Here is a 25,566-nt window from a genome sequence, read left to right as displayed (position 1 = left end):
ATTCCCGGTGTGGGAACGTATTATTTTTCGTTTGTAACCAGTAACATAAACAACAACTGTATTGAAGTCAAATTTCCAAGCATTTTTTTTATGTTTGCAGCGCTTGTTTTATCTTTGAAGCTTATTACACAACTTTTTGTTCAGCTGCTGCTCTGTTAGGTATGATTTTGATAAGATGTGCTTTCGATTTGATGGCAGCGTTCTCCCATATGGTCTAGTGGTTAGGATTCCTGGCTTTCACCCAAGCGGCCCGGGTTCGATTCCCGGTGTGGGAACGTATTATTTTTCGTTTGTAACCAGTAACATAAACAACAACTATATTGAAGTCAAATTTCCAAGCATTTTTTATATGTTTGCAGCGGTTGTTTTATCTCTGAAGCTTATTACACAAAGTTTTTTTCAGTTGCTGCTCTGTTAGGTATGATTTTGATAAGATGTGCTTTCGATTTGATGGCAGCGTTCTCCCATATGGTCTAGTGGTTAGGATTCCTGGCTTTCACCCAGGCGGCCCGGGTTCGATTCCCGGTGTGGGAACGTATTATTTTTCGTTTGTAACCAGTAACATAAACAACAACTGTATTGAAGTCAAATTTCCAAGCATTTTTTTTATGTTTGCAGCGCTTGTTTTATCTTGGAAGCTTATTATACAAAGTTTTGTTCAGCTGCTGCTCTGTTAGGTATGATTTTGATAAGATGTGCTTTCGATTGGATGGCAGCGTTCTCCCATATGGTCTAGTGGTTAGGATTCCTGGCTTTCACCCAGGCGGCCCGGGTTCGATTCCGGTGTGGGAACGTATTATTTTTCGTTTGTAACCAGTAACATAAACAACAACTGTATTGAAGTCAAATTTCCAAGCATTTTTATTATGTTTGCAGCGGTTGTTTTATCTTGGAAGCTTATTACACAAAGTTTTGTTCAGCTGCTGCTCTGTTAGGTATGATTTTGATAAGATGTGCTTTCGATTTGATTGCAGCGTTCTCCCATATGGTCTAGTGGTTAGGATTCCTGGCTTTCACCAAGGCGGCCCGGGTTCGATTCCCGGTGTGGGAACGTATTATTTTTCGTTTGTAACCAGTAACATAAACAGCAACTGTATTGAAGTCAAATTTCCAAGCATTTTTTTTTGTGTGCAGCGCTTGTTTTGACTTGGAAGCTTATTACACAAAGTTTTGTTCAGCTGCTGCTCTGTTAGGTATGATTTTTATAAGATGTGCTTTCGATTTGATGGCAGCGTACTCCCATATGGTCTAGTGGTTAGGATTCCTGGCTTTCACCCAGGCGGTCCGGGTTCGAATTCCGGTGTAGGAACGTATTATTTTTCGTTTGTAACCAGTAAGCTAAACAACAACTGTATTGAAGTCAAATTTCCAAGCATTTTTTTTATGTTTGCAGTGCTTGTTTTATCTTGGAAGCTTATTACACAAAGTTTTGTTCAGCTGCTGCTCTGTTAGGTATGATTTTGATAAGATGTGCTTTCTATTTGATGGCAGCGTTCTCCCATATGGTCTAGTGGTTAGGATTCCTGGCTTTCACCCAGGCGGCCCGGGTTCGATTCCCGGTGTGGGAACGTATTATTTTCGGTTTGTAACCAGTAACATAAATAACAACTGTATTGAAGTCAAATTTCCAAGCATTTTTTTTATGTTTGCAGCGCTTGTTTTATCTTGGAAGCTTATTACACAAAGTTTTGTTCAGCTGCTGCTCTGTTAGGTATGATTTTGATAAGATGTGCTTTCTATTTGATGGCAGCGTTCTCCCATATGGTCTAGTGGTTAGGATTCCTGGCTTTCACCCAGGCGGCCCGGGTTCGATTCCCGGTGTGGGAACGTATTATTTTTCGTTTGTAACCAGTAACATAAACAACAACTGTATTGAAGTCAAATTTCCAAGCATTTTTAATACGTTTGCAGCGGTTGTTTGTCTTTGAAGCTTATTACACAAAGTTTTGTTCAGCTGCTGCTCTGTTAGGTATGATTTTGATAAAATGTGCTTTCTATTTGAGGGCAGCGTTCTCCATATGGTCTAGTGGTTAGGATTCCTGGCTTTCACCCAGGCGGCCCGGGTTCGATTCCCGGTGTGGGAACGTATTATTTTTCGTTTGTAACCAGTAACATAAACAACAACTGTATTGAAGTCAAATTTCCAAGCATTTTTTTTATGTTTGCAGCGCTTGTTTTATCTTGGAAGCTTATTACACAAAGTTTTGTTCAGCTGCTGCTCTGTTGGGTATGATTTTGATAAGATATGCTTTCGATTTGATGGCAGCGTTCTCCCATATGGTCTAGTGGTTAGGATTCCTGGCTTTCACCCAGGCGGCCCGGGTTCGATTCCCGGTGTGGGAACGTATTATTTTTCGTTTGTAACCAGTAACATAAACAACAACTGTATTGAAGTCAAATTTCCAAGCATTTTTAATATGTTTGCAGCGCTTGTTTTATCTTTGAAGCTTATTACACAAAGTTTTGTTCAGCTGCTGCTCTGTTAGGTATGATTTTGATAAGATGTGCGTTCTATTTATGGCAGCGTTCTCCATATGGTCTAGTGGTTAGGATTCCTGGCTTTCACCCAGGCGGCCCGGGTTCGATTCCCGGTGTGGGAACGTATTATTTTTCGTTTGTAACCAGTAACATAAACAACAACTGTATTGAAGTCAAATTTCCAAGCATTTTTTTTATGTTTGCAGCGCTTGTTTTATCTTTGAAGCTTATTACACAAAGTTTTGTTCAGCTGCTGCTCTGTTAGGTATGATTTTGATAAGATGTGCTTTCGATTTGATTGCGGCGTTCTCCCATATGGTCTAGTGGTTAGTATTCCTGGCTTTCACCCAAGCGGCCCGGGTTCGATTCCCGGTGTGGGAACGTATTATTTTTCGTTTGTAACCAGTAACATAAACAACAACTGTATTGAAGTCAAATTTCCAAGCATTTTTTTATGTTTGCAGCGCTTGTTTTATCTTGGAAACTTATTACACAAAGTTTTGTTCAGCTGCTGCTCTGTTAGGTATTATGTTTATAAGATGTGCTTTCGATTTGATGGCAGCGTACTCCCATATGGTCTAGTGGTTAGGATTCCTGGCTTTCACCCAGGTTGCCCGGGTTCGAATTCCGGTGTGGGAACGAATTATTTTTCGTTTGTAACCAGTAAGCTAAACAACAACTGTATTGAAGTCAAATTTCCAAGCATTTTTTTTATGTTTGCAGTGCTGGTTTTATCTTGGAAGCTTATTACACAAAGTTTTGTTCAGCTGCTGCTCTGTTAGGTATGATTTTGAAAAGATGTGCTTGCGAATAGATGGCAGCGTTCTCCCATATCGTCTACTGGTTAGGATTCCTGGCTTTCACCCAGGCGGCCCGGGTTCGATTCCCGGTGTGGGAACGTATTATTTTTCGATTGTAACCAGTAACATAAATAACAACTGTATTGAAGTCAAATTTCCAAGCATTTTTTTTATGTTTGCAGCGCTTGTTTTATCTTGGAAGCTTATTACACAAAGTTTTGTTCAGCTGCTGCTCTGTTAGGCATGATTTTGATAAGATGTGCTTTCGATTTGATGGCAGCGTTCTCCCATATGGTCTAGTGGTTAGGATTCCTGGCTTTCACCCAGGCGGCCCGGGTTCGATTCCCGGTGTGGGAACGTATTATTTTTCGTTTGTAACCAGTAACATAAACAACAACTGTATTGAAGTCAAATTTCCAAGCATTTTTTTATGTTTGCAGCGCTTGTTTTATCTTTGAAGCTTATTACACAAAGTTTTGTTCAGCTGCTGCTCTGTTAGGTATGATGTTTATAAGATGTGCTTTCGATTTGATGGCAGCGTACTCCCATATGGTCTAGTGGTTAGGATTCCTGGCTTTCACCCAGGCGGCCCGGGTTCGAATTCCGGTGTGGGAACGTATTATTTTTCGTTTGTAACCAGTAAGCTAAACAACAACTGTATTGAAGTCAAATTTCCAAGCATTTTTTTTATGTTTGCAGTGCTTGTTTTATCTTGGAAGCTTATTACACAAAGTTTTGTTCAGCTGCTGCTCTGTTAGGTATGATTTTGATAAGATGATCTTGCGAATTTATGGCAGCGTTCTCCCATATGGTCTAGTGGTTAGGATTCCTGGCTTTCACCCAGGCGGCCCGGGTTCGATTCCCGGTGTGGGAACGTATTATTTTTCGTTTGTAACCAGTAACATAAATAACAACTGTATTGAAGTCAAATTTCCAAGCATTTTTTTTATGTTTGCAGCGCTTGTTTTATCTTGGAAGCTTATTACACAAAGTTTTGTTCAGCTGCTGCTCTGTTAGGCATGATTTTGATAAGATGTGCTTTCGATTTGATGACAGCGTTCTCCCATATGGTCTAGTGGTTAGGATTCCTGGCTTTCACCCAGGCGGCCCGGGTTCGATTCCCGGTGTGGGAACGTATTATTTTTCGTTTGTAACCAGTAACATAAACAACAACTGTATTGAAGTAAAATTTCCAAGCATTTTTAATATGTTTGCAGCGGCTGTTTGTCTTTGAAGCTTATTACACAAAGTTTTGTTCAGCTGCTGCTCTGTTAGGTATGATTTTGATAAGATGTGCTTTCTATTTGATGGCAGCGTTCTCCCATATGGTCTAGTGGTTAGGATTCCTGGCTTTCACCCAGGCGGCCCGGGTTCGATTCCCGGTGTGGGAACGTATTATTTTTCGTTTGTAACCAGTAACATAAACAACAACTGTATTGAAGTCAAATTTCCAAGCATTTTTTTATGTTTGCAGCGCTTGTTTTATCTTGGAAGCTTATTACACAAAGTTTTGTTCAGCTGCTGCTCTGTTAGGTATGATTTTGATAAGATGTGCTTTCTATTTGATGGCAGCGTTCTCCCATATGGTCTAGTGGTTAGGATTCCTGGCTTTCACCAAGGCGGCCCGAGTTCGATTCCCGGTGTGGGAACGTATTATTTTTCGTTTGTAACCAGTAACATAAATAACAACTGTATTGAAGTCAAATTTCACAGCATTTTTTTTATGTTTGCAGCGCTTGTTTTATCTTGGAAGCTTATTACACAAAGTTTTGTTCAGCTGCTGCTCTGTAAGGTATGATTTTGATAAGATGTGCTTTCGATTTGATGGCAGCGTTCTCCCATATGGTCTAGTGGTTAGGATTCCTGGCTTTCACCCCGGTTGCCCGGGTTCGATTCCGAGTGTGGGAACGTATTATTTTTCGTTTGTAACCAGTAACATAAACAACAACTGTATTGAAGTCAAATTTCCAAGCATTTTTAATATGTTTGCAGCGGTTGTTTGTCTTTGAAGCTTATTACACAAAGTTTTGTTAAGCTGCTGCTCTGTTAGGTATGATTTTGATAAGATGTGCTTTCTATTTGATGGCAGCGTTCTCCATATGGTCTAGTGGTTAGGATTTCTGGCTTTTACCCAGGAAGCTCGGGTTCGATTCCCGGTGTGGGAACGTATTAGTTTTCGTTTGTAACCAGTAACATAAACAACAACTGTATTGAAGTCAAATTTCCAAGCATTTTATTATGTTTGCAACGCTTGTTTTATCTTGGAAGCTTATTACACAAAGTTTTGTTCAGCTGCTGCTCTGTTAGGTATGATTTTGATAAGATGTACTTTCGATTTGATGACAGCGTTCTCCCATATGATCCAGTGGTTAGGATTCCTGGCTTTCACCCAGGCTGCCCGGGTTCGATTCCGGTTGTGGGCACGTATTATTTTTCGTTTGTAACCAGTAACATAAACATCAACTGTATTGAAGTAAATTTTCCAAGCATGTTTAATATGTTAGCAGCGGTTGTTTTATCTTGGAAGCTTATTACACAACGTTTTGTTCAGCTGCTGCTCTGTTAGGTATGATTTTGAAAGGTGTGCTTTCGATTTGATGGCAGCGTTCTCCCATATGGTTAAGCTGTTAGGATTCCTGGCTTTCACCCAGGCTGCAGGGTTCGATTCCCGGTGTGAGAACGTATTATCTTTCGTTTGTAACCAGTAACATAAACAACAACTGTATTGAAGTCAATTTTCAAAGCATTTTTAATATGTTTGCAGCGGTTGTTTTATCTTGGAAGCTTATTACACAAAGTTTTGTTCAGCTGCTGCTCTGTTAGGTATGATTTTGATAAGATCCGCTTTCGATTTGGTGGCAGCGTTCTCCCATATGGTCTAGTGGTTAGGATTCCTGGCTTTCACCCAGGCGGCCCGTGTCTGATTCCTGGTGACGGAACGTATTTTTTTTCGTGTGTAAACAGTAACATAAACAACAACTGTATGGATGTCAAATTTCCAAGCATTTTTGTTATGTTTGCAGCGGTTGTTTTATCTTGGAAGCTTATTACACAAAGTTTTGTTCAGCTGCTGCACTGTTTGGTATGATTTTGATAAGATGTGCTTTCGATTTGATGGCAGCGGACTCCCATATGGTCTAGTGGTTGGGATTCCTGGCTTTCACCCAGGCGGCCCGGGTTCGATTCCCGGTGTGGGAACGTATTATTTTTCGTTTGTAACCAGTAACATAAACAACAACTGTATTGAAGTCAATTTTCCAAGCATGTTTATTATGTTTGCAGCGCTTGTTTTATCTTGGAAGCTTATTACACAAAGTTTTGTTCAGCTGCTGCTCTGTTAGGTATGATTTTGATAAGATGTGCTTTCGGTTTGATGGCAGCGGACTCCCATATGGTCTAGTGGTTAGGATTCCTGGCTTTCACCCAGGCTGCAGGGTTCGATTCCCGGTGTGGGAACGTATTAGTTTTCGTTTGTAACCAGTAACATAAACAACAACTGTATTGAAGTCAAATTTCCAAGCATTTTTATTATGTTGTCAGCGGTTGATTCATCTTGGAAGCTTATTACACACATTTTTGTTCAGCTGCTGCTCTGTTAGGTATGATTTTGAAAAGATGTGCTTTCGATTTGATGGCAGCGTTCTCCCATATGGTCTAGTTGTTAGGATTCCTGGCTTTTACCCAGGCGGCCCGGGTTCGATTCTCGGTGTGGGAACGTATTATTTTTCGTTTGTAACCAGTAACATAAAACAACTGTATTGAAGTCAAATTTCCAAGCATTTTTATTATGTTTGCAGCGGTTGTTTTATCTTGGAAGCTTATTACACAACGTTTTGTTCAGCTGCTGCTCTGTTAGGTATGATTTTGATAAGATGTGCTTTCGATTTGATGGCAGCGTTCTCCCATATGGTCAAGCTGTTAGGATTCCTGGCTTTCACCCAGGCGGCCCGGGTTCGATTCCCGGTGTGGGAACGTATTATTTTTCGTTTTTAACCAGTAACATAAACAACAACTGTATTGAAGTCAATTTTCCAAGCATTTTTATTATGTTTGCAGCGGTTGTTTTATCTTTGAAGCTTATTAGACAAATTATTGTTCTGCTGCTGTCTCTGTTAGGTATGATTTTGATAAGATGATCTTGCGAATTTATGGCAGCGTTCTCCCATATGGTCTAGTGGTTAGGATTCCTGGCTTTCACCCAGGCGGCCCGGGTTCGATTCCCGGTGTGGGAACGTATTATTTTTCGTTTTTAACCAGTAACATAAACAACAACTGTATTGAAGTCAATTTTCCAAGCATTTTTATTATGTTTGCAGCGGTTGTTTTATCTTTGAAGCTTATTAGACAAATTATTGTTCTGCTGCTGTCTCTGTTAGGTATGATTTTGATAAGATGCGCTTTCGATTTGATGGCAGCGTTCTCCCATATGGTCTAGTGGTTAGGATTCCTGGCTTTCACCCAGGCGGCCCGGGTTCGATTCCCGGTGTGGGAACGTATTATTTTTCGTTTGTACCCAGTAACATAAACAACAACTGTATTGAAGTCAAATTTCCAAGCATTTTTATTATGTTTGCAGCGGTTGATTTATCTTGGAAGCTTATTACACACACTTTTGTTCAGCTGCTGCTCTGTTAGGTATGATTTTGATAAGATGTGCTTTCGATTTGATGGCAGCGTTCTCCCATATGGTCTAGTTGTTAGGATTCCTGGCTTTCACCCAGGCGGCCCGGGTTCGATTCCCGGTGTGGGAACGTATTATTTTTCGTTTGTAACCAGTAACATAAACAACAACTGTATTGAAGTCAAATTTCCAAGCATTTTTATTATGTTTGCAGCGGTTGTTTTATCTTGGAAGCTTATTACACAACGTTTTGTTCAGCTGCTGCTCTGTTAGGTATGATTTTGATAAGATGTGCTTTCGATTTGATGGCAGCGTTCTCCCATATGGTCAAGCTGTTAGGATTCCTGGCTTTCACCCAGGCTGCAGGGTTCGATTCCCGGTGTGAGAACGTATTATTTTTCGTTTGTAACCAGTAACATAAACAACAACTGTATTGAAGTCAAATTTCCAAGCATTTTTATTATGTTTGCAGCGATTGTTTTATCTGGGGAGCTTATTACACAAAGTTTTGTTCAGCTGCTGCTCTGTTAGGTATGATTTTGATAAGATGTGCTTTCGATTTGATGGCAGCGTTCACCCATATGGTCTAGTGCTTAGGATTCCTGGCTTTCACCCAGGCGGCCCGGGTTCGATTCCCGGTGTGGGAACGTATTATTTTTCGTTTTTAACCAGTAACATAAACAACAACTGTATTGAAGTCAATTTTCCAAGCATTTTTATTATGTTTGCCGCGGTTGTTTTATCTTTGAAGCTTATTAGACAAAGTATTGTTCTGCTGGTGTCTCTGTTAGGTATGATTTTGATAAGATGCGCTTTCGATTTGATGGCAGCGTTCTCCCATATGGTCTAGTGGTTAGGATTCCTGGCTTTCACCCAGGCGGCCCGTGTTGAATTCCCGGTTAGGGATCGTATTATTTTTCGTTTGTAACCAGTAACATAAACAACAACTGTATTGAAGTCAAATTTCCAAGCATTTTATTATATTTGCAACGCTTGTTTTATCTTGGAAGCTTATTACACAAAGTTTTGTTCAGCTGCTGCTCTGTTAGGTATGATTTTGATAAGATGTACTTTCGATTTGATGACAGCGTTCTCCCTATATGATCCAGTGGTTAGGATTCCTGGCTTTCACCCAGGCGGCCCGGGCTCGATTCCCGGTGTGGGAACGTATTATCTTTCGTTTTTAACCAGTAACATAAACAACAACTGTATTTAAGTCAAATTTCCAAGCATTTTTAATATGTTTGCAGCGGTTGTTTTATCTTCGAAGCTTATTACACAAAGTTTTGTTCAGCTGCTGCTCTGTTAGGTATGATTTCGATAAGTGGGCTTTCGATTTGATGGCAGCGTTCTCCCATATGGTCTAGTGGTTAGGATTCCTGGCTTTCACCCAGGCGGCCCGGGTTCGATTCCGGGTGTGGGAACGTATTATTTGTCGTTTGTAACCAGTAACATAAACAACAACTGTATTGAAGTCAATTTTCCAAGCATTTTTATTATGTTTGCAGCGGATGTTTTATCTTGGAAGCTTATTACACAAAGTTTTTTTTAGCTGCTGCTCTGTTAGGTATGATTTTGATAAGATGTGCTTGCGATTTGATGGCAGCGTTCTCCCATATGCTCTAGTGGTTGGGATTCCTGGCTTTCACCCAGGCTGCAGGGTTCGATTCCCGGTGTGGGAACGTATTATTTTTCGTTTGTAACCAGTAACATAAACAACAACTGTATTGAAGTCAATTTTCAAAGCATTTTTAATATGTTTGCAGCGGTTGTTTTATCTTGGAAGCTTATTACACAAAGTTTTGTTCAGCTGCTGCTCTGTTAGGTATGATTTTGATAAGATCCGCTTTCGATTTGGTGGCAGCGTTCTCCCATATGGTCTAGTGGTTAGGATTCCTGGCTTTCACCCAGGTTGCCCGTGTTTGATTCCTGGTGACGGAACGTATTTTTTTTCGTGTGTAAACAGTAACATAAACAACAACTGTATGGATGTCAAATTTCCAAGCATTTTTGTTATGTTTGCAGCGGTTGTTTTATCTTGGAAGCTTATTACACAAAGTTTTGTTCAGCTGCTGCACTGTTTGGTATGATTTTGATAAGATGTGCTTTCGATTTGATGGCAGCGGACTCCCATATGGTCTAGTGGTTGGGATTCCTGGCTTTTACCCAGGCGGCCCGGGTTCGATTCCCGGTGTAGGAACGTATTATTTTTCGTTTGTAACCAGTAACATAAACAACAACTGTATTGAAGTCAATTTTCCAAGCATGTTTATTATGTTTGCAGCGCTTGTTTTATCTTGGAAGCTTATTACACAAAGTTTTGTTCAGCTGCTGCTCTGTTAGGTATGATTTTGATAAGATGTGCTTTCGATTTGATGGCAGCGGACTCCCATATGGTCTAGTGGTTAGGATTCCTGGCTTTCACCCAGGCTGCAGGGTTCGATTCCCGGTGTGGGAACGTATTAGTTTTCGTTTGTAACCAGTAACATAAACAACAACTGTATTGAAGTCAAATTTCCAAGCATTTTTATTATGTTGTCAGCGGTTGATTCATCTTGGAAGCTTATTACACACACTTTTGTTCAGCTGCTGCTCTGTTAGGTATGATTTTGAAAAGATGTGCTTTCGATTTGATGGCAGCGTTCTCCCATATGGTCTAGTTGTTAGGATTCCTGGCTTTCACCCAGGCGGCCCGGGTTCGATTCCCGGTGTGAGAACGTATTATCTTTCGTTTGTAACCAGTAACATAAACAACAACTGTATTGAAGTCAATTTTCCAAGCATTTTTATTATGTTTGCAGCGGTTGTTTTATCTTTGAAGCTTATTAGACAAAGTATTGTTCTGCTGCTGTCTCTGTTAGGTATGATTTTGATAAGATGCGCTTTCGATTTGATGGCAGCGTTCTCCCATATGGTCTAGTGGTTAGGATTCCTGGCTTTCACCCAGGCGGCCCGGGTTCGATTCCCGGTGTGGGAACGTATTATTTTTCGTTTGTAACCAGTAACATAAACAACAACTGTATTGAAGTCAAATTTCCAAGCATTTTATTATGTTTGCAACGCTTGTTTTATCTTGGAAGCTTATTACACAAAGTTTTGTTCAGCTGCTGCTCTGTTAGGTATGATTTTGATAAGATGTGCTTTCGATTTGATGGCAGCGTTCTCCCATATGGTCTAGTTGTTAGGATTCCTGGCTTTCACCCAGGCGGCCCGGGTTCGATTCCCGGTGTGGGAACGTATTATTTTTCGTTTGTAACCAGTAACATAAACAACAACTGTATTGAAGTCAAATTTCCAAGCATTTTTATTATGTTTGCAGCGGTTGTTTTATCTTGGAAGCTTATTACACAAAGTTTTGTTCAGCTGCTGCTCTGTTAGGTATGATTTTGATAAGATGTGCTTTCGATTTGATGGCAACGTTCTCCCATATGGTCAAGCTGTTAGGATTCCTGGCTTTCACCCAGGCTGCAGGGTTCGATTCCCGGTGTGAGAACGTATTATTTTTCGTTTGTAACCAGTAACATAAACAACAACTGTATTGAAGTCAAATTTCCAAGCATTTTTATTATGTTTGCAGCGGTTGTTTTATCTGGGGAGCTTATTACACAAAGTTTTGTTCAGCTGCTGCTCTGTTAGGTATGATTTTGATAAGATGTGCTTTCGATTTGATGGCAGCGTTCTCCCATATGGTCTAGTGGTTAGGATTCCTGGCTTTCACCCAGGCGGCCCGGGTTCGATTCCCGGTGTGGGAACGTATTATTTTTCGTTTTTAACCAGTAACATAAACAACAACTGTATTGAAGTCAATTTTCCAAGCATTTTTATTATGTTTGCCGCGGTTGTTTTATCTTTGAAGCTTATTAGACAAAGTATTGTTCTGCTGCTGTCTCTGTTAGGTATGATTTTGATAAGATGCGCTTTCGATTTGATGGCAGCGTTCTCCCATATGGTCTAGTGGTTAGGATTCCTGGCTTTCACCCAGGCGGCCCGGGTTCGATTCCCGGTGTGGGAACGTATTATTTTTCGTTTGTAACCAGTAACATAAACAACAACTGTATTGAAGTCAAATTTCCAAGCCTTTTTATTATGTTTGCAGCGGTTGTTTTATCTTGGAAGCTTATTACACAAAGTTTTGTTCAGCTGCTGCTCTGTTAGGTATGATTTTGATAAGATGCGCTTTCGATTTGATGGCAGCGTTCTCCCATATGGTCTAGTGGTTAGGATTCCTGGCTTTCACCCAGGCGGCCCGTGTTGAATTCCCGGTAAGGGATCGTATTATTTTTCGTTTGTAACCAGTAACATAAACAACAACTGTATTGAAGTCAAATTTCCAAGCATTTTATTATGTTTGCAACGCTTGTTTTATCTTGGAAGCTTATTACACAAAGTTTTGTTCAGCTGCTGCTCTGTTAGGTATGATTTTGATAAGATGTACTTTCGATTTGATGACAGCGTTCTCCCTATATGATCCAGTGGTTAGGATTCCTGGCTTTCACCCAGGCGGCCCGGGCTCGATTCCCGGTGTGGGAACGTATTATCTTTCGTTTTTAACCAGTAACATAAACAACGACTGTATTTAAGTCAAATTTCCAAGCATTTTTAATATGTTTGCAGCGGTTGTTTTATCTTCGAAGCTTATTACACAAAGTTTTGTTCAGCTGCTGCTCTGTTAGGTATGATTTTGATAAGATGTGCTTTCGATTTGATGGCAGCGGACTCCCATATGGTCTAGTGGTTAGGATTCCTGGCTTTCACCCAGGCTGCAGGGTTCGATTCCCGGTGTGGGAACGTATTAGTTTTCGTTTGTAACCAGTAACATAAACAACAACTGTATTGAAGTCAAATTTCCAAGCATTTTTATTATGTTGTCAGCGGTTGATTCATCTTGGAAGCTTATTACACACACTTTTGTTCAGCTGCTGCTCTTTTAGGTATGATTTTGAAAAGATGTGCTTTCGATTTGATGGCAGCGTTCTCCCATATGGTCTAGTTGTTAGGATTCCTGGCTTTCACCCAGGCGGCCCGGGTTCGATGCCCGGTGTGGGAACGTATTATTTTTCGTTTGTAACCAGTAACATAAACAACAACTGTATTGAAGTCAAATTTCCAAGCATTTTTATTATGTTTGCAGCGGTTGATTTATCTTGGAAGCTTATTACACACACTTTTGTTCAGCTGCTGCTCTGTTAGGTATGATTTTGAAAAGATGTGCTTTCGATTTGATGGCAGCGTTCTCCCATATGGTCAAGCTGTTAGGATTCCTGGCTTTCACCCAGGCTGCAGGGTTCGATTCCCGGTGTGAGAACGTATTATTTTTCGTTTGTAACCAGTAACATAAACAACAACTGTATTGAAGTCAAATTTCCAAGCATTTTTATTATGTTTGCAGCGGTTGATTTATCTTGGAAGCTTATTACACACACTTTTGTTCAGCTGCTGCTCTTTTAGGTATGATTTTGAAAAGATGTGCTTTCGATTTGATGGCAGCGTTCTCCCATATGGTCTAGTTGTTAGGATTCCTGGCTTTCACCCAGGCGGCCCGGGTTCGATGCCCGGTGTGGGAACGTATTATTTGTCGTTTGTAACCAGTAACATAAACAACAACTGTATTGAAGTCAAATTTCCAAGCATGTTTATTATGTTTGCAGCGGTTGTTTTATCTTGGAAGCTTATTACACAAAGTTTTTTTCAGCTGCTGCTCTGTTAGGTATGATTTTGAAAAGATGTGCTTTCGATTTGATGGCAGCGTTCTCCCATATGGTCTAGTGGTTAGGATTCCTGGCTTTCACCCAGGCGGCCCGGGTTCGATTCCCGGTGTGGGAACGTATTATTTTTCGTTTGTAACCAGTAACATAAACAACAACTGTATTGAAGTCAATTTTCCAAGCATTTTTATTATGTTTGCAGCGGTTGTTTTATCTTGGAAGCTTATTACACAAAGTTTTGTTCAGCTGCTGCTCTGTTAGGTATGATTTTGATAAGATGTGCTTTCGATTTGATGGCAGCGTTCTCCCATATGGTCTAGTGGTTAGGATTCCTGGCTTTCACCCAGGCGGCCCGGGTTCGATTCCCGGTGTGGGAACGTATTATTTTTCGTTTTTAACCAGTAACATAAACAACAACTGTATTGAAGTCAATTTTCCAAGCATTTTTATTATGTTTGCAGCGGTTGTTTTATCTTTGAAGCTTATTAGACAAAGTATTGTTCTGCTGCTGTCTCTGTTAGGTATGATTTTGATAAGATGCGCTTTCGATTTGATGGCAGCGTTCTCCCATATGGTCTAGTGGTTAGGATTCCTGGCTTTCACCCAGGCGGCCCGGGTTCGATTCCCGGTGTGGGAACGTATTATTTTTCGGATGTAACCAGTAACATAAACAACAACTGTATTGAAGTCAAATTTCCAAGCATTTTTATTATGTTTGCAGCGGTTGTTTTATCTTGGAAGCTTATTACACAAAGTTTTGTTCAGCTGCTGCTCTGTTAGGTATGATTTTGATAAGATGTGCTTTCGATTTGATGGCAGCGTTCTCCCATATGGTCTAGTGGTTAGGATTCCTGGCTTTCACCCATGCGGCCCGGGTTCGATTCCCGGTGTGGGAACGTATTATTTTTCGTTTGTAACCAGTAACATAAACAACAACTGTATTGAAGTCAAATTTCCAAGCATTTTTATTATGTTTGCAGCGGTTGTTTTATCTTGGAAGCTTATTACACACCCTTTTGTTCAGCTGCTGCTCTGTTAGGTATGATTTTGATAAGATGTGCTTTCGATTTGATGGCAGCGTTCTCCCATATGGTCTAGTTGTTAGGATTTCTGGCTTTCACCCAGGCGGCTCGGGTTCGATTCCCGGTGTGGGAACGTATTATTTTTCGTATGTAACCAGTAACATAAACAACAACTGTATTGAAGTCAAATTTCCAAGCATTTTTATTATGTTTGCAGCGGTTGTTTTATCTTGGGAGCTTATTACACAAAGTTTTGTTCAGCTGCTGCTCTGTTAGGTATGATTTTGATAAGATGTGCTTTCGATTTGAAGGCAGCGTTCTCCCATATGGTCTAGTGCTTAGGATTCCTGGCTTACACCCAGGCGACCCGGGTTCGATTCCCGGTGTGGGAACGTATTATTTTTCGTTTTTAACCAGTAACATAAACAACAACTGTATTGAAGTCAATTTTCCAAGCATTTTTATTATGTTTGCAGCGGTTGTTTTATCTTTGAAGCTTATTACACAAAGTATTGTTCTGCTGGTGTCTCTGTTAGGTATGATTTTGATAAGATGCGCTTTCGATTGGATGGCAGCGTTCTCCTATATGGTCTAGTGGTTAGGATTCCTGGCTTTCACCCAGACGGCCCGGGTTCGATTCCCGGTGTGGGAACGTATTATCTTTCGTTTGTAACCAGTAACATAAACAACAACTGTATTGAAGTCAAATTTCCAAGCATTTTCATTATGTTTGCAGCGGTTGTTTTATCTTGGAAGCTTATTACACAAAGTTTTGTTCAGCTGCTGCTCTGTTAGGTATGATTTTGATAAGATGTGCTTTCGATTTGATGGCAGCGTTCTCCCATATGGTCTAGTGCTTAGGATTCCTGGCTTTCACCCAGGCGGCCCGGGTTCGATTCCCGGTGTGGGAACGTATTATTTTTCGTTTTTAACCAGTAACATAAACAACAACTGTATTGAAGTCAATTTTCCAAGCATTTTTATTATGTTTGCAGCGGTTGTTTTATCTTTGAAGCTTATTAGACAAAGTATTGTTCTGCTGCTGTCTCTGTTAGGTATGATTTTGATAAGATGCGCTTTCGATTTGATGGCAGCGTTCTCCCATATGGTCTAGTGGTTAGGATTCCTGGCTTTCACCCAGGCGGCCCGGGTTCGATTCCCGGTGTGGGAACGTATTATTTTTCGGATGTAACCAGTAACATAAACAACAACTGTATTGAAGTCAAATTTCCAAGCATTTTTATTATGTTTGCAGCGGTTGTTTTATCTTGGAAGCTTATTACACAAAGTTTTGTTCAGCTGCTGCTCTGTTAGGTATGATTTTGATAAGATGTGCTTTCGATTTGATGGCAGCGTTCTCCCATATGGTCTAGTGGTTAGGATTCCTGGCTTTCACCCATGCGGCCCGGGTTCGATTCCCGGTGTGGGAACGTATTATTTTTCGTTTGTAACCAGTAACATAAACAACAACTGTATTGAAGTCAAATTTCCAAGCATTTTTATTATGTTTGCAGCGGTTGTTTTATCTTGGAAGCTTATTACACACCCTTTTGTTCAGCTGCTGCTCTGTTAGGTATGATTTTGATAAGATGTGCTTTCGATTTGATGGCAGCGTTCTCCCATATGGTCTAGTTGTTAGGATTCCTGGCTTTCACCCAGGCGGCTCGGGTTCGATTCCCGGTGTGGGAACGTATTATTTTTCGTATGTAACCAGTAACATAAACAACAACTGTATTGAAGTCAAATTTCCAAGCATTTTTATTATGTTTGCAGCGGTTGTTTTATCTTGGGAGCTTATTACACAAAGTTTTGTTCAGCTGCTGCTCTGTTAGGTATGATTTTGATAAGATGTGCTTTCGATTTGAAGGCAGCGTTCTCCCATATGGTCTAGTGCTTAGGATTCCTGGCTTACACCCAGGCGACCCGGGTTCGATTCCCGGTGTGGGAACGTATTATTTTTCGTTTTTAACCAGTAACATAAACAGCAACTGTATTGAAGTCAATTTTCCAAGCATTTTTATTATGTTTGCAGCGGTTGTTTTATCTTTGAAGCTTATTACACAAAGTATTGTTCTGCTGGTGTCTCTGTTAGGTATGATTTTGATAAGATGCGCTTTCGATTGGATGGCAGCGTTCTCCTATATGGTCTAGTGGTTAGGATTCCTGGCTTTCACCCAGACGGCCCGGGTTCGATTCCCGGTGTGGGAACGTATTATCTTTCGTTTGTAACCAGTAACATAAACAACAACTGTATTGAAGTAAAATTTCCAAGCATTTTTATTATGTTTGCAGCGGTTGTTTTATCTTGGAAGCTTATTACACAAAGTTTTGTTCAGCTGCTGCTCTGTTAGGTATGATTTTGATAAGATGCGCTTTCGATTTGATGGCAGCGTTCTCCCATATGGTCTAGTGGTTAGGATTCCTGGCTTTCAACCAGGCGGCCCGTGTTGAATTCCCGGTGAGGGATCGTATTATTGTTCGTTTGTAACCAGTAACATAAACAACAACTGTATTGAAGTAAAATTTCCAAGCATTTTATTATGTTTGCAGCGGTTGTTTTATCTTCGAAGCTTGTTACAAAAAGTTTTGTTCAGCTGCTGCTCTGTTAGGTATGATTTTGATAAGATGTGCTTTCGATTTGATGACAGCGTTCTCCCATATGATCTAGTTGTTAGGATTCTGGGCTTTCACCCAGGCGGCCCGGGCTCGATTCCGGGTTTTGGAACGTATTATTTTTCGTTTGTAACCAGTAACATAAACAACAACTGTATTGAAGTCAATTTTCCAAGCATTTTTAATATGTTTGCAGCGGTTGTTTTATCTTGGAAGCTTATTACAAAAAGTTTTGTTCAGCTGCTGCTCTGTTAGGTATGATTTTGATAAGATGTGCTTTCGATTTGATGGCAGCGTTCTCCCATATGGTCTAGTAGTTAGGATTCCTGGTTTCACCCAGGCGGCCCGGGTTCGATTCCCGGTGTGGGAACGTATTATTTTTCGTTTGTAACCAGGAACATGAACAACAACTGTATTGAAGTCAATTTTCCAAGCATTTTTAATATGTTTATAGCGGTTGTTTTATCTTCGAAGCTTATTACACAAAGTTTTGTTCAGCTGCTGCTCTGTTAGGTATGATTTTGATAAGATGCGCTTTCGATTTGATGACAGTGTTCTCCCATATTGTCTAGTGTTTAGGATTCCTGGCTTTCACCCAGGCGGCCCGGGTGCGATTCCCGGTGTGGGAACGTATTATTTTTCGTTTTTAACCAGTAACATAAACAACAACTGTATTGAAGTCAAATTTCCAAGCATTTTTATTATGTTTGCAGCGGTTGTTTTATCTTGGAAGCTTATTACACAAAGTTTTGTTCAGCTGCTGCTCTGTTTGGTATGATTTTTATAAGATGTGCTTTCGATTTGATGGCAGCGTTCTCCCATATGGTCTAGTTGTTAGGATTCCTGGCTTTCACCCAGGCGGCCCGGGTTCGATTCCCGGTGTGGGAACGTATTACTTTCCGTTTGTAACCAGTAACATAAGCAACAACTGTATTGAGGTCAAATTTCCAAGCATTTTTAATATGTTAACAGCGGTTGTTTTATCTTGGAAGCTTATTACACAAAGTTTTGTTCAGCTGCTGCTCTGTTAGGTATGATTTTGATAAGATTCGCTTTTGATTTGATGGCAGCGTTCTCCCATATGGTCTAGTTGTTAGGATTCCTGGCTTTCACTCAGGCGGCCCGGGTTCGATTCCCGGTGTGGGAACGTATTTTTTTTCGTTTGTAACCAGTAACATAAACAACAACTGTATTGAAGTCAATTTTCCAAGCATTTTTATTATGTTTGCAGCGGTTGTTTTATCTTGGAAGCTTATTACACAAAGTTTTGTTCAGCTGCTGCTCTGTTAGGTATGATTTTGATAAGATGCGCTTTCGATTTGATGGCGGCGTTCTCCCATATGGTCTAGTGGTTAGGATTCCTGGATTTCACCCAGGCGCCCCGGGTTCGATTCCCGGTGTGGGAACGTATTATTTTTCGTTTGTCACCAGTAACATAAACAACAACTGTATTGAAGTCAATTTTCCAGGCATTTTTATTATGTTTGCAGCGGTTGTTTTATCTTGGAAGCTTATTACACAAAGTTTTGTTCAGCTGCTGCTCTGTTAGGTATGATTTTGATAAGATGTGCTTTCGATTTGCGGGCAGCGTTCTCCCATATGGTCTACTGGTTAGGATTCCTGGCTTTCACCCAGACGGCCCGGGTTCGATTCCCGTTGTGGGAACGTATGATTTTTCGTTTGTAACCAGTAACATAAACAGCAACTGTATTGAAGTCAATTTTCCAAGCATTTTTATTATGTTTGCAGCGGTTGATTTATCTTCGAAGCTTATTACACAAAGTTTTGATCAGCTGCTGCTCTGTTAGGTATGATTTTGATAAGATGTGCTTTCGATTTGATAGGAGCGTTCTCCCATATGGTCTACTGGTTAGTATTCCTGGCTTTCACCCAGGTGGCCCGGGTTCGATTCCCGTTATGGGAACGTATTATTTTTCGTTTGTAACCAGTAACATAAACAACAACTGTATTGAAGTCAATGTTATAAGCATTTTTAATATGTTTGCAGCGGTTGTTTTATCTTCGAAGCTTATTACACGAAGTGTTGTTTAGCTGCTGCTCTGTTAGGTATGATTTTGATAAGATGTGCTTTCGATTTGCTGGCAGCGTTTTTCCATATGGTCTAGTCGTTAAAATTCCTGGCTTTCGCCCAGGCGGCCCGGGTTCGATTCCCGGTGTGGGAACGTGTTTTTTTTTTTTTGTTTGTTTTTACGCAGTAACATAAACAACAACTGTATTGAAGTCAATTTTCCAAGCATTTTTCTTATGTTGGCAGCGGTTGTTTTATCTTCAAAGCTTATTACACAAAATTTTGTTCAGCTGCTGCTCTGTTAAGTATCATTTTAATAAGATGTGCTTTGGATTTGATGGCAGCGTTCTCCCATATGGTCTAGTGGTTAGGATTGATGGCTTTCACCCAGATTTCCAGAGTTCGAGTCCCGTGCTGTGGACGTCTAATTTTTCATTTGTAACCAGTAACATAAACAACAACTGTATTGAAGTCAATTTTCCAAGCATTTTTAATATGTTTGCAGCGGTTGTTTTATCTTCGAAGCTTATTACACAAAGTTTTGTTCAGCTGCTGCTCTGTTAGGTATGATTTTGATAAGATGTGCTTTTGTATTTGATGGCAGCGTTTTCCCATATTGTCGAGTAGTTTGGATTCCTCGCTTCACCCAGACGGGCCGGGTGCTATTTCTTGTGTTGTAACGTATTATTTTTCATGTGTACTCTGTAACATAAACAACAAATTATATTAAGTTAATCTTCGAAGCATTTTTAATATGTTTTGAGACGTTGGTTCATGTTCCAAACTTATTAAACAAATTTCATATTGGCTGATTTTTAATCATTGTATTTCTTCTTTTGATTGGACTATTGTTCTCATCCTGACTGTTATTAGTGTAACGGTTCAGTTGGTATAGCTTCCGACCATCGTCAGGCATGTTTGTCACGATTTTTAAAAAGCTTTTCCAATATCCAAACGTAGCTCAGTTAATACTAACAGTGAGAACAATAATCCAATCAATTCAAGTAATTCCAACAATTAGCCCACATCTAAAAAAAAATCAGAAATTTGAAGCCATGCATTGCAGCTTATAAGGATTAGTCTTAATTATTGTGACTTCCTTCCATAAAGAATATTTTGTTCCTTTTTCTTTCCATATGTGATCAGCTAGTCCCTGATTTTGTACTTCCTCCATGTCACAGCTTTACGGTGTTTTATCACCTCATCTTTAGGATGCGACCAGTCTCACCTTTGTATAGTTGTCCGCATTTGCCTGAAATTTCATATACACACTTTTTTTATCATGAGAATTTTGGTCGGGGTTTGACTTGTACTATGTGTATTTTGACAGTCGACTCACTCTTGAAAACTGTTTGATGTCATATTAATTTCGTATTTATTAATTCTTTTCGGACAGGCCCTTTCTTTCCCAAAATGGCGACCAAGATGCCTAACGAAGGTCGACCGAATCGTTGCACTAATAACACTCAAGATGAAAACAATAGTCCAATCAAAACAAGTAATACAAACAATCAGCCCTCATCTAAATAATTCAGAACTGTAACAGAATTATATCAAAGTTTCTATGTCGTTATTTCTTTGTAACTGTAATAATGTAGCAGATAAAAAAAAACAAATAACCTTAGTTTCTGAATTTTTTAGATGAGGTTTGATCATTCGTATTATCTGAATAATTCGGTCTACTGTTCTCATCTTGCGTATTATTTGCCCAACAGGTCGGTCGATGTAACCTCCGATCTTCTTCCGTGACCTCTTGGCGTGGTGGATAAAGTACTTCGTAAAATTCAGTTGGAAGTTCTTCTGGAGGTTGCTGGTTCAATTCTCAATGCAGGCGGCACTCAAAAAATACAATTTCGAATTACGATTTCTACCCAGTCATGGCTGACGGAATGGGTTTTGCTCAAATTCAGTGCAGATTTTCTTAGTTCGATAAAAAGATTTCCGAGTTCTACCAAAAGATTCCCGACTTCGACAAAATACACCTGAAGAAGTTTGAAAGTTGCATCGATCGGAACATTGTGCGAATAACACTTAAGATGAGAACAGTAGTCCGAAGAATCCAAATAATACGCAATGACTCCAGTATTCATTCTAAGATTCAGTTTACTTTTTATAGCAATTTACACAAAATGCATCTAGATTAACTGCATAATCCTGGTCAACACTGAGGGAGTAGTAGAAAAAGAAGTCCGAAAACTGATGTCCGTTTTCCTTGGTGCCGAAAACACGAGACAGAATTATCCCCTTTCTTTGACACGTATTTCCTTCCATGACGTAATTTTCGATACACGTCAGCCTAATTTCTAGCAGAGAATTCACTTGGCTTACTTATTCTAAGCTTACGTAGAAAATTTTGGTTTTAACATTATTTTTACGCACCCGCATGTAATGTCGCTACAGTAACTACGACAGCCATCGTTTTCTGTTTTTTGTTGTTGTTTTTTGTTTTTTTTTCTGGAGATGAATGACATGTTTCGAAATTTTGAGAATTCAATAAAAAAATATTTCGAAAAAGTTCAAAATAAAATCATTTTACGATTTTAATCCGCTTCAATGGTTACTGAATTCTGTCATTTTTTTTTGTTTTGTTTTGTTTTAAATCCCTCAAAAGAACGATAATCTTTTTCTTTATTCAATTTAGATGAGAACTTTATTTTCTCCCCATTTCTTCTCTCTGTATAAAGGGGCGGCCATTTTGTTTTGTTTTTTGTTGTTTGATTTTTATTTTTTTGTTTTCTTATATATGTTTTTTTTTGCTTTTTTTTTAAGAAATGAATAGAACTCCACAGAAGAAAACACTTCTCTTTTTTGTTGTTATCTTTTGTTGTTGTTTATTTTGTTTCTTATTGTTCTGCTTTATTTATTTATTTATTTATTTATTTATTTATTTTTATTAATTTATTTTTTTTTTTTTTTGATCATCCGCTATCAAAGACGCCGGAAATCGTTTTTTTGTTTTTATTTGTTTCTTTTTGTTTGTTTGTTTTTTTTTATCATCCGCTATCAAAGAAAGACGCCGGAAATCGTGTTTTTTTTTTCTTAACCCGTAAAGACCAAGTATCACAAATCGATAATTATATTCGATTTCATTTGTTATTATTTCTTATTCTTCTCCTCATTACATTGGATGAAACTAAGAAAAAAAATAGCCATACTCGTGATGTGGGGTTTCAACTACATTTTTATTCGTTCGACTTTGATTTAACTTGAAAATTCATGACCATGCTCGCTTAAAAAGCTGGAATGGAGTTTAGGTAGGTTTTATGCGTGAGTTCACAAAATATCTAATGAAAGATTAATTTGCAGCACAAAAGAACGGAGTAATTAATCAACAATTCTTACTAGAACAAAAACAACAAAAGGGTTTATTTCGAAAGAAGGGCTGTGTCTGACGTGAAAAGAAAGAAATAGAAAGTTTTTTGGGTGTTCGGAAGCAGAAACTTAAAGGTTGTCTTGTGGAGGTCTTCAGTGGGAGGGGGTTAGTTGACAGAGAGTGAGAGAAGAGAGTTCTGCCTTCTTTTGTGGTTTCAGCTCCTCTGCTATAAGGGACATATGGGATTAATGCACCTTAGTAGCTGACTGGCCAGTGCGTGACCGCATCAGTCAGCAAGGGGGCATTAACCCACAAGAGCAAATAGTTTATGGTGACTGCTAAAGAAGGTATCTAAATATTAATGTCTTATATACGACATGTAAAGAAACTGGAATCTTAGGAAGATTTCCATAATTACAATAATCAGAAGAGGCACCGGCTTCATGAAAAAGAAGTTCGAAAACTATCTGGCAAATATACAGGGTGCGTCCGGTGTTTGAGAACATTTATTACATTTTTAAGAATAATAAAAATACAACCAACAACACATCTGTAATTAAACAAAACGACGCTGGTACTCAAGCGACATTCTTATTTAATAATTCCATTCAATGAAATCTGCCTCCGTTTCAATGACAAGTTCTATTCGAGACTAAAACCTTTGTGCAAGCCCGTATAAGTTGGTCCTCGTCGATGTTGTCTCCTACTCTGACTATGGATGCTTTCAGAGAATCTTTGATGATGTGAGTACGTTTATTAACATCTCTCGCAACAATGCCCCACACGTAATAATCTAATGGATTAAGGTATGGAGAGTTTGGAGGCCACAAGTTGGTCAAAATTCTTTTCGCTTGATAAAAACAAAAAAAAGCATGTGTTGTTCAGTAGGAAGTTTCAGTTTGTTTAAAATTTTCTTGGATCTCACTAAACGATTTTCTTTGGCGGTCTCGGACATAAACGTGCCTCTTTTCATCACATAGGACTTGTATCGAAGATTCTCATGGACAGCCCTTTTAATTGCACCTTTTAATTGCACCTTTTAATTGCACCTTTTAATTGCAAGAACACCGAGATCTTTTGCAGTTGACTTCATTGACTTCTGGAGGCTCTCGTGAATGATATTCTGAACTTGTTGAATAAACTCGTGCGTTTTAATGTTGTCAGAGCGTTGCTGGTGCTTTTTTACGTTCAGCAACAGGAAAAATTTGACCATTATCTTCTCACTCTTTGCGAACTTTAAAAACAAAGGATTAGGTGACTTTAAAAAATGTGCAATTTGCACATCGCTGTGTTCTGCCATTATTGCAGCCATTACATTTCTTTTTATTTCTTGTGTTAGTTTATTATCTTCCATGATTGATTGTCTGTAAAAAAAAAAAAAAGTAAAACTTAATATACAGGGGAGAATTGGTAAAATAAGTGATGTTCTCAAACACCAGACGCGCCCTGTACTGTACTTCGTCAGGCATGTTTGTCACGATTTTTAAAAAGCTTTTCCAATATCCAAACGTAGCTCAGTTAATACTAACAGTGAGAACAATAATCCAATCAATTCAAGTAATTCCAACAATTAGCCCACATCTAAAAAAATATCAGAAATTTTAAACCATGCATTGCAGCTTATAAGGATTAGTCTAAATTATTGTGACTTCCTTCCATAAAGAATATTTTGTTCCTTTTTCTTTCCATATGTGATCAGCTAGTCCCTGATTTTGTACTTCCTCCATGTCACAGCTTTACGGTGTTTTATCACCTCATCTTTAGGATGCGACCAGTCTCACCTTTGTATAGTTTTCCGCATTTGCCTGAAATTTCATATACACACTTTTTTTATCCTATGCAAAAGAAATCGCACTTAAAGAGACGATTTGGATCTTAAAATGATTTCTCGGTTGAGGTGTATAAAATAACAGGTGAGTGTCTGGAATCCTGTAGGATGCCCCATCCCAGAAAAAACAAAATGATAAGAAAATTGAAAAAGAAAAAGAGATTGATATTAGCTTGAAGAACGCTTCCATGATAAAGAAGGCAGAGAGGTCATATGTAAGACATGAAAAGAAACTGGAATCTTAGGAAGATTTCTATCATTCCAGTAATCATGGGAGCTACCGGGATCATGAAATAGAATTTCAAAAACTACCTGGTGAATATATCCAATGAACCAAGTGCAAGATAAAATAAAAGAGTTGCGCTTATAGAAATAGTTAGAATCCAAAAAAGAGTTCTTGGTTGGTAGAATGTAGATATACGGTATCCGGTTGAATGATCCATCAATAATAATTATTTTTATACCTACAGACACTCCTATTTTATGCTTTCGCAATCATTAGTGCGGGAAGTGACGACTGCTGCTGGTCGAAGGATTCGACCCCCGCCACAGAGTCACGTTTAACTCCATTAGCAAGAACCGTAACCCTGATATTAGCCCTTACATCAAAGTGGCACTATACCTGGTTTGAGGGTGAAAATGTAATAAAAAATAAAAATAATAATAAATAAATAACATTTATAAAGCCGATTACAGATTGGCCTTTGAGCCAAGATCAAAGTGTAGCATCTGTTCTTCAGTTGCTACACTTCAATTTCGTGTTCTCGATCAGTGGAGGAGAAATTCTTCACGACTGAGACAATTTTTATTTTTATTCTTTTTCTCCACGTTAAAAAACGACTCTGGTGTCTAACTCTGTCCCGTAGGGAGGCTAGGTAAATAGGAACATTATTAAAACGATCTATAGTGATAGGGCGACGGGAAATCACGGTCTCACACAAGACCAACCGACCGTCTTTTATTTCCTAGAGAGTGGTCAACATTTAAGAACTAAGGACTTACTTCTTAAAAGCTCGAAATAATTATAAAGGATATATATATATATATATATATATATATATATATATATATATATATATGGAACCTTATTTATATATATATGGAAATAATCCGTATACACACATATATATATATATATATATATATATATATATATA

The 25,566-nt window shown here is 39.1% G+C and overlaps 58 non-coding genes across 58 annotated transcripts; all 58 read left to right on the top strand.

Moving 5' to 3' along the window:
• Nucleotides 1–203: 203 nt before the first annotated feature.
• Nucleotides 204–275, top strand: Trnae-uuc (transfer RNA glutamic acid (anticodon UUC)). The gene has a single exon. It is a non-coding gene; the product is annotated as a tRNA-Glu (tRNA).
• Nucleotides 276–462: 187 nt separating this feature from the next.
• On the top strand, nt 463–534 carry Trnae-uuc (transfer RNA glutamic acid (anticodon UUC)). The gene has a single exon. It is a non-coding gene; the product is annotated as a tRNA-Glu (tRNA).
• Nucleotides 535–721: 187 nt separating this feature from the next.
• Nucleotides 722–792, top strand: Trnae-uuc (transfer RNA glutamic acid (anticodon UUC)). The gene has a single exon. It is a non-coding gene; the product is annotated as a tRNA-Glu (tRNA).
• Nucleotides 793–979: 187 nt separating this feature from the next.
• On the top strand, nt 980–1,051 carry Trnae-uuc (transfer RNA glutamic acid (anticodon UUC)). The gene has a single exon. It is a non-coding gene; the product is annotated as a tRNA-Glu (tRNA).
• A 186-nt stretch (nt 1,052–1,237) lies between these two features.
• Trnae-uuc (transfer RNA glutamic acid (anticodon UUC)) lies at nt 1,238–1,309 on the top strand. The gene has a single exon. It is a non-coding gene; the product is annotated as a tRNA-Glu (tRNA).
• Nucleotides 1,310–1,496: 187 nt separating this feature from the next.
• Trnae-uuc (transfer RNA glutamic acid (anticodon UUC)) lies at nt 1,497–1,568 on the top strand. The gene has a single exon. It is a non-coding gene; the product is annotated as a tRNA-Glu (tRNA).
• Nucleotides 1,569–1,755: 187 nt separating this feature from the next.
• On the top strand, nt 1,756–1,827 carry Trnae-uuc (transfer RNA glutamic acid (anticodon UUC)). Its single transcript has one exon. It is a non-coding gene; the product is annotated as a tRNA-Glu (tRNA).
• Nucleotides 1,828–2,011: 184 nt separating this feature from the next.
• Trnae-uuc (transfer RNA glutamic acid (anticodon UUC)) lies at nt 2,012–2,084 on the top strand. Its single transcript has one exon. It is a non-coding gene; the product is annotated as a tRNA-Glu (tRNA).
• A 187-nt stretch (nt 2,085–2,271) lies between these two features.
• Trnae-uuc (transfer RNA glutamic acid (anticodon UUC)) lies at nt 2,272–2,343 on the top strand. The gene has a single exon. It is a non-coding gene; the product is annotated as a tRNA-Glu (tRNA).
• A 184-nt stretch (nt 2,344–2,527) lies between these two features.
• Nucleotides 2,528–2,600, top strand: Trnae-uuc (transfer RNA glutamic acid (anticodon UUC)). The gene has a single exon. It is a non-coding gene; the product is annotated as a tRNA-Glu (tRNA).
• Nucleotides 2,601–2,787: 187 nt separating this feature from the next.
• On the top strand, nt 2,788–2,859 carry Trnae-uuc (transfer RNA glutamic acid (anticodon UUC)). Its single transcript has one exon. It is a non-coding gene; the product is annotated as a tRNA-Glu (tRNA).
• Nucleotides 2,860–3,045: 186 nt separating this feature from the next.
• Nucleotides 3,046–3,117, top strand: Trnae-uuc (transfer RNA glutamic acid (anticodon UUC)). The gene has a single exon. It is a non-coding gene; the product is annotated as a tRNA-Glu (tRNA).
• A 187-nt stretch (nt 3,118–3,304) lies between these two features.
• Trnae-uuc (transfer RNA glutamic acid (anticodon UUC)) lies at nt 3,305–3,376 on the top strand. The gene has a single exon. It is a non-coding gene; the product is annotated as a tRNA-Glu (tRNA).
• A 187-nt stretch (nt 3,377–3,563) lies between these two features.
• Nucleotides 3,564–3,635, top strand: Trnae-uuc (transfer RNA glutamic acid (anticodon UUC)). The gene has a single exon. It is a non-coding gene; the product is annotated as a tRNA-Glu (tRNA).
• A 186-nt stretch (nt 3,636–3,821) lies between these two features.
• Trnae-uuc (transfer RNA glutamic acid (anticodon UUC)) lies at nt 3,822–3,893 on the top strand. Its single transcript has one exon. It is a non-coding gene; the product is annotated as a tRNA-Glu (tRNA).
• Nucleotides 3,894–4,080: 187 nt separating this feature from the next.
• Trnae-uuc (transfer RNA glutamic acid (anticodon UUC)) lies at nt 4,081–4,152 on the top strand. Its single transcript has one exon. It is a non-coding gene; the product is annotated as a tRNA-Glu (tRNA).
• A 187-nt stretch (nt 4,153–4,339) lies between these two features.
• On the top strand, nt 4,340–4,411 carry Trnae-uuc (transfer RNA glutamic acid (anticodon UUC)). The gene has a single exon. It is a non-coding gene; the product is annotated as a tRNA-Glu (tRNA).
• A 186-nt stretch (nt 4,412–4,597) lies between these two features.
• Nucleotides 4,598–4,669, top strand: Trnae-uuc (transfer RNA glutamic acid (anticodon UUC)). The gene has a single exon. It is a non-coding gene; the product is annotated as a tRNA-Glu (tRNA).
• A 186-nt stretch (nt 4,670–4,855) lies between these two features.
• On the top strand, nt 4,856–4,927 carry Trnae-uuc (transfer RNA glutamic acid (anticodon UUC)). The gene has a single exon. It is a non-coding gene; the product is annotated as a tRNA-Glu (tRNA).
• Nucleotides 4,928–5,370: 443 nt separating this feature from the next.
• On the top strand, nt 5,371–5,443 carry Trnak-uuu (transfer RNA lysine (anticodon UUU)). The gene has a single exon. It is a non-coding gene; the product is annotated as a tRNA-Lys (tRNA).
• A 961-nt stretch (nt 5,444–6,404) lies between these two features.
• Trnae-uuc (transfer RNA glutamic acid (anticodon UUC)) lies at nt 6,405–6,476 on the top strand. Its single transcript has one exon. It is a non-coding gene; the product is annotated as a tRNA-Glu (tRNA).
• A 187-nt stretch (nt 6,477–6,663) lies between these two features.
• Trnae-uuc (transfer RNA glutamic acid (anticodon UUC)) lies at nt 6,664–6,734 on the top strand. The gene has a single exon. It is a non-coding gene; the product is annotated as a tRNA-Glu (tRNA).
• A 187-nt stretch (nt 6,735–6,921) lies between these two features.
• On the top strand, nt 6,922–6,993 carry Trnak-uuu (transfer RNA lysine (anticodon UUU)). The gene has a single exon. It is a non-coding gene; the product is annotated as a tRNA-Lys (tRNA).
• A 185-nt stretch (nt 6,994–7,178) lies between these two features.
• Nucleotides 7,179–7,250, top strand: Trnae-uuc (transfer RNA glutamic acid (anticodon UUC)). Its single transcript has one exon. It is a non-coding gene; the product is annotated as a tRNA-Glu (tRNA).
• Nucleotides 7,251–7,438: 188 nt separating this feature from the next.
• On the top strand, nt 7,439–7,510 carry Trnae-uuc (transfer RNA glutamic acid (anticodon UUC)). Its single transcript has one exon. It is a non-coding gene; the product is annotated as a tRNA-Glu (tRNA).
• A 188-nt stretch (nt 7,511–7,698) lies between these two features.
• Trnae-uuc (transfer RNA glutamic acid (anticodon UUC)) lies at nt 7,699–7,770 on the top strand. The gene has a single exon. It is a non-coding gene; the product is annotated as a tRNA-Glu (tRNA).
• Nucleotides 7,771–7,957: 187 nt separating this feature from the next.
• Nucleotides 7,958–8,029, top strand: Trnae-uuc (transfer RNA glutamic acid (anticodon UUC)). Its single transcript has one exon. It is a non-coding gene; the product is annotated as a tRNA-Glu (tRNA).
• A 445-nt stretch (nt 8,030–8,474) lies between these two features.
• Trnae-uuc (transfer RNA glutamic acid (anticodon UUC)) lies at nt 8,475–8,546 on the top strand. The gene has a single exon. It is a non-coding gene; the product is annotated as a tRNA-Glu (tRNA).
• Nucleotides 8,547–8,992: 446 nt separating this feature from the next.
• Trnae-uuc (transfer RNA glutamic acid (anticodon UUC)) lies at nt 8,993–9,065 on the top strand. The gene has a single exon. It is a non-coding gene; the product is annotated as a tRNA-Glu (tRNA).
• Nucleotides 9,066–9,251: 186 nt separating this feature from the next.
• Nucleotides 9,252–9,323, top strand: Trnae-uuc (transfer RNA glutamic acid (anticodon UUC)). Its single transcript has one exon. It is a non-coding gene; the product is annotated as a tRNA-Glu (tRNA).
• A 704-nt stretch (nt 9,324–10,027) lies between these two features.
• Trnak-uuu (transfer RNA lysine (anticodon UUU)) lies at nt 10,028–10,099 on the top strand. Its single transcript has one exon. It is a non-coding gene; the product is annotated as a tRNA-Lys (tRNA).
• Nucleotides 10,100–10,286: 187 nt separating this feature from the next.
• Trnae-uuc (transfer RNA glutamic acid (anticodon UUC)) lies at nt 10,287–10,357 on the top strand. The gene has a single exon. It is a non-coding gene; the product is annotated as a tRNA-Glu (tRNA).
• A 187-nt stretch (nt 10,358–10,544) lies between these two features.
• Nucleotides 10,545–10,616, top strand: Trnae-uuc (transfer RNA glutamic acid (anticodon UUC)). Its single transcript has one exon. It is a non-coding gene; the product is annotated as a tRNA-Glu (tRNA).
• A 188-nt stretch (nt 10,617–10,804) lies between these two features.
• Trnae-uuc (transfer RNA glutamic acid (anticodon UUC)) lies at nt 10,805–10,876 on the top strand. Its single transcript has one exon. It is a non-coding gene; the product is annotated as a tRNA-Glu (tRNA).
• A 186-nt stretch (nt 10,877–11,062) lies between these two features.
• Nucleotides 11,063–11,134, top strand: Trnae-uuc (transfer RNA glutamic acid (anticodon UUC)). Its single transcript has one exon. It is a non-coding gene; the product is annotated as a tRNA-Glu (tRNA).
• Nucleotides 11,135–11,579: 445 nt separating this feature from the next.
• On the top strand, nt 11,580–11,651 carry Trnae-uuc (transfer RNA glutamic acid (anticodon UUC)). The gene has a single exon. It is a non-coding gene; the product is annotated as a tRNA-Glu (tRNA).
• A 188-nt stretch (nt 11,652–11,839) lies between these two features.
• On the top strand, nt 11,840–11,911 carry Trnae-uuc (transfer RNA glutamic acid (anticodon UUC)). Its single transcript has one exon. It is a non-coding gene; the product is annotated as a tRNA-Glu (tRNA).
• A 445-nt stretch (nt 11,912–12,356) lies between these two features.
• Nucleotides 12,357–12,429, top strand: Trnae-uuc (transfer RNA glutamic acid (anticodon UUC)). The gene has a single exon. It is a non-coding gene; the product is annotated as a tRNA-Glu (tRNA).
• Nucleotides 12,430–12,616: 187 nt separating this feature from the next.
• On the top strand, nt 12,617–12,687 carry Trnae-uuc (transfer RNA glutamic acid (anticodon UUC)). The gene has a single exon. It is a non-coding gene; the product is annotated as a tRNA-Glu (tRNA).
• A 187-nt stretch (nt 12,688–12,874) lies between these two features.
• Trnae-uuc (transfer RNA glutamic acid (anticodon UUC)) lies at nt 12,875–12,946 on the top strand. The gene has a single exon. It is a non-coding gene; the product is annotated as a tRNA-Glu (tRNA).
• Nucleotides 12,947–13,391: 445 nt separating this feature from the next.
• Trnae-uuc (transfer RNA glutamic acid (anticodon UUC)) lies at nt 13,392–13,463 on the top strand. Its single transcript has one exon. It is a non-coding gene; the product is annotated as a tRNA-Glu (tRNA).
• Nucleotides 13,464–13,650: 187 nt separating this feature from the next.
• Trnae-uuc (transfer RNA glutamic acid (anticodon UUC)) lies at nt 13,651–13,722 on the top strand. Its single transcript has one exon. It is a non-coding gene; the product is annotated as a tRNA-Glu (tRNA).
• Nucleotides 13,723–13,909: 187 nt separating this feature from the next.
• Trnae-uuc (transfer RNA glutamic acid (anticodon UUC)) lies at nt 13,910–13,981 on the top strand. The gene has a single exon. It is a non-coding gene; the product is annotated as a tRNA-Glu (tRNA).
• Nucleotides 13,982–14,169: 188 nt separating this feature from the next.
• Trnae-uuc (transfer RNA glutamic acid (anticodon UUC)) lies at nt 14,170–14,241 on the top strand. The gene has a single exon. It is a non-coding gene; the product is annotated as a tRNA-Glu (tRNA).
• Nucleotides 14,242–14,428: 187 nt separating this feature from the next.
• Nucleotides 14,429–14,500, top strand: Trnae-uuc (transfer RNA glutamic acid (anticodon UUC)). The gene has a single exon. It is a non-coding gene; the product is annotated as a tRNA-Glu (tRNA).
• Nucleotides 14,501–14,687: 187 nt separating this feature from the next.
• Nucleotides 14,688–14,759, top strand: Trnae-uuc (transfer RNA glutamic acid (anticodon UUC)). Its single transcript has one exon. It is a non-coding gene; the product is annotated as a tRNA-Glu (tRNA).
• Nucleotides 14,760–14,946: 187 nt separating this feature from the next.
• Nucleotides 14,947–15,018, top strand: Trnav-uac (transfer RNA valine (anticodon UAC)). The gene has a single exon. It is a non-coding gene; the product is annotated as a tRNA-Val (tRNA).
• Nucleotides 15,019–15,206: 188 nt separating this feature from the next.
• Nucleotides 15,207–15,278, top strand: Trnae-uuc (transfer RNA glutamic acid (anticodon UUC)). The gene has a single exon. It is a non-coding gene; the product is annotated as a tRNA-Glu (tRNA).
• Nucleotides 15,279–15,465: 187 nt separating this feature from the next.
• On the top strand, nt 15,466–15,537 carry Trnae-uuc (transfer RNA glutamic acid (anticodon UUC)). The gene has a single exon. It is a non-coding gene; the product is annotated as a tRNA-Glu (tRNA).
• Nucleotides 15,538–15,725: 188 nt separating this feature from the next.
• Trnae-uuc (transfer RNA glutamic acid (anticodon UUC)) lies at nt 15,726–15,797 on the top strand. The gene has a single exon. It is a non-coding gene; the product is annotated as a tRNA-Glu (tRNA).
• Nucleotides 15,798–15,984: 187 nt separating this feature from the next.
• Trnae-uuc (transfer RNA glutamic acid (anticodon UUC)) lies at nt 15,985–16,056 on the top strand. The gene has a single exon. It is a non-coding gene; the product is annotated as a tRNA-Glu (tRNA).
• A 187-nt stretch (nt 16,057–16,243) lies between these two features.
• On the top strand, nt 16,244–16,315 carry Trnae-uuc (transfer RNA glutamic acid (anticodon UUC)). The gene has a single exon. It is a non-coding gene; the product is annotated as a tRNA-Glu (tRNA).
• Nucleotides 16,316–16,502: 187 nt separating this feature from the next.
• Trnav-uac (transfer RNA valine (anticodon UAC)) lies at nt 16,503–16,574 on the top strand. The gene has a single exon. It is a non-coding gene; the product is annotated as a tRNA-Val (tRNA).
• A 188-nt stretch (nt 16,575–16,762) lies between these two features.
• Nucleotides 16,763–16,834, top strand: Trnae-uuc (transfer RNA glutamic acid (anticodon UUC)). The gene has a single exon. It is a non-coding gene; the product is annotated as a tRNA-Glu (tRNA).
• A 1,221-nt stretch (nt 16,835–18,055) lies between these two features.
• On the top strand, nt 18,056–18,127 carry Trnae-uuc (transfer RNA glutamic acid (anticodon UUC)). The gene has a single exon. It is a non-coding gene; the product is annotated as a tRNA-Glu (tRNA).
• A 187-nt stretch (nt 18,128–18,314) lies between these two features.
• On the top strand, nt 18,315–18,386 carry Trnae-uuc (transfer RNA glutamic acid (anticodon UUC)). Its single transcript has one exon. It is a non-coding gene; the product is annotated as a tRNA-Glu (tRNA).
• A 187-nt stretch (nt 18,387–18,573) lies between these two features.
• Trnae-uuc (transfer RNA glutamic acid (anticodon UUC)) lies at nt 18,574–18,645 on the top strand. Its single transcript has one exon. It is a non-coding gene; the product is annotated as a tRNA-Glu (tRNA).
• A 446-nt stretch (nt 18,646–19,091) lies between these two features.
• Trnae-uuc (transfer RNA glutamic acid (anticodon UUC)) lies at nt 19,092–19,163 on the top strand. The gene has a single exon. It is a non-coding gene; the product is annotated as a tRNA-Glu (tRNA).
• The last annotated feature ends 6,403 nt before the right edge of the window (nt 19,164–25,566 follow it).

The sequence above is a fragment of the Euprymna scolopes genome, chromosome 28, assembly GCF_053919585.1.
Source record: "Euprymna scolopes isolate OS-2025 chromosome 28, ASM5391958v1, whole genome shotgun sequence".
Lineage (NCBI taxonomy): Eukaryota > Metazoa > Mollusca > Cephalopoda > Sepiida > Sepiolidae > Euprymna > Euprymna scolopes.
The sequence above is the reverse complement of the archived record's forward strand: the minus strand, read 5'-3'. Positions and strand labels throughout refer to the sequence as shown.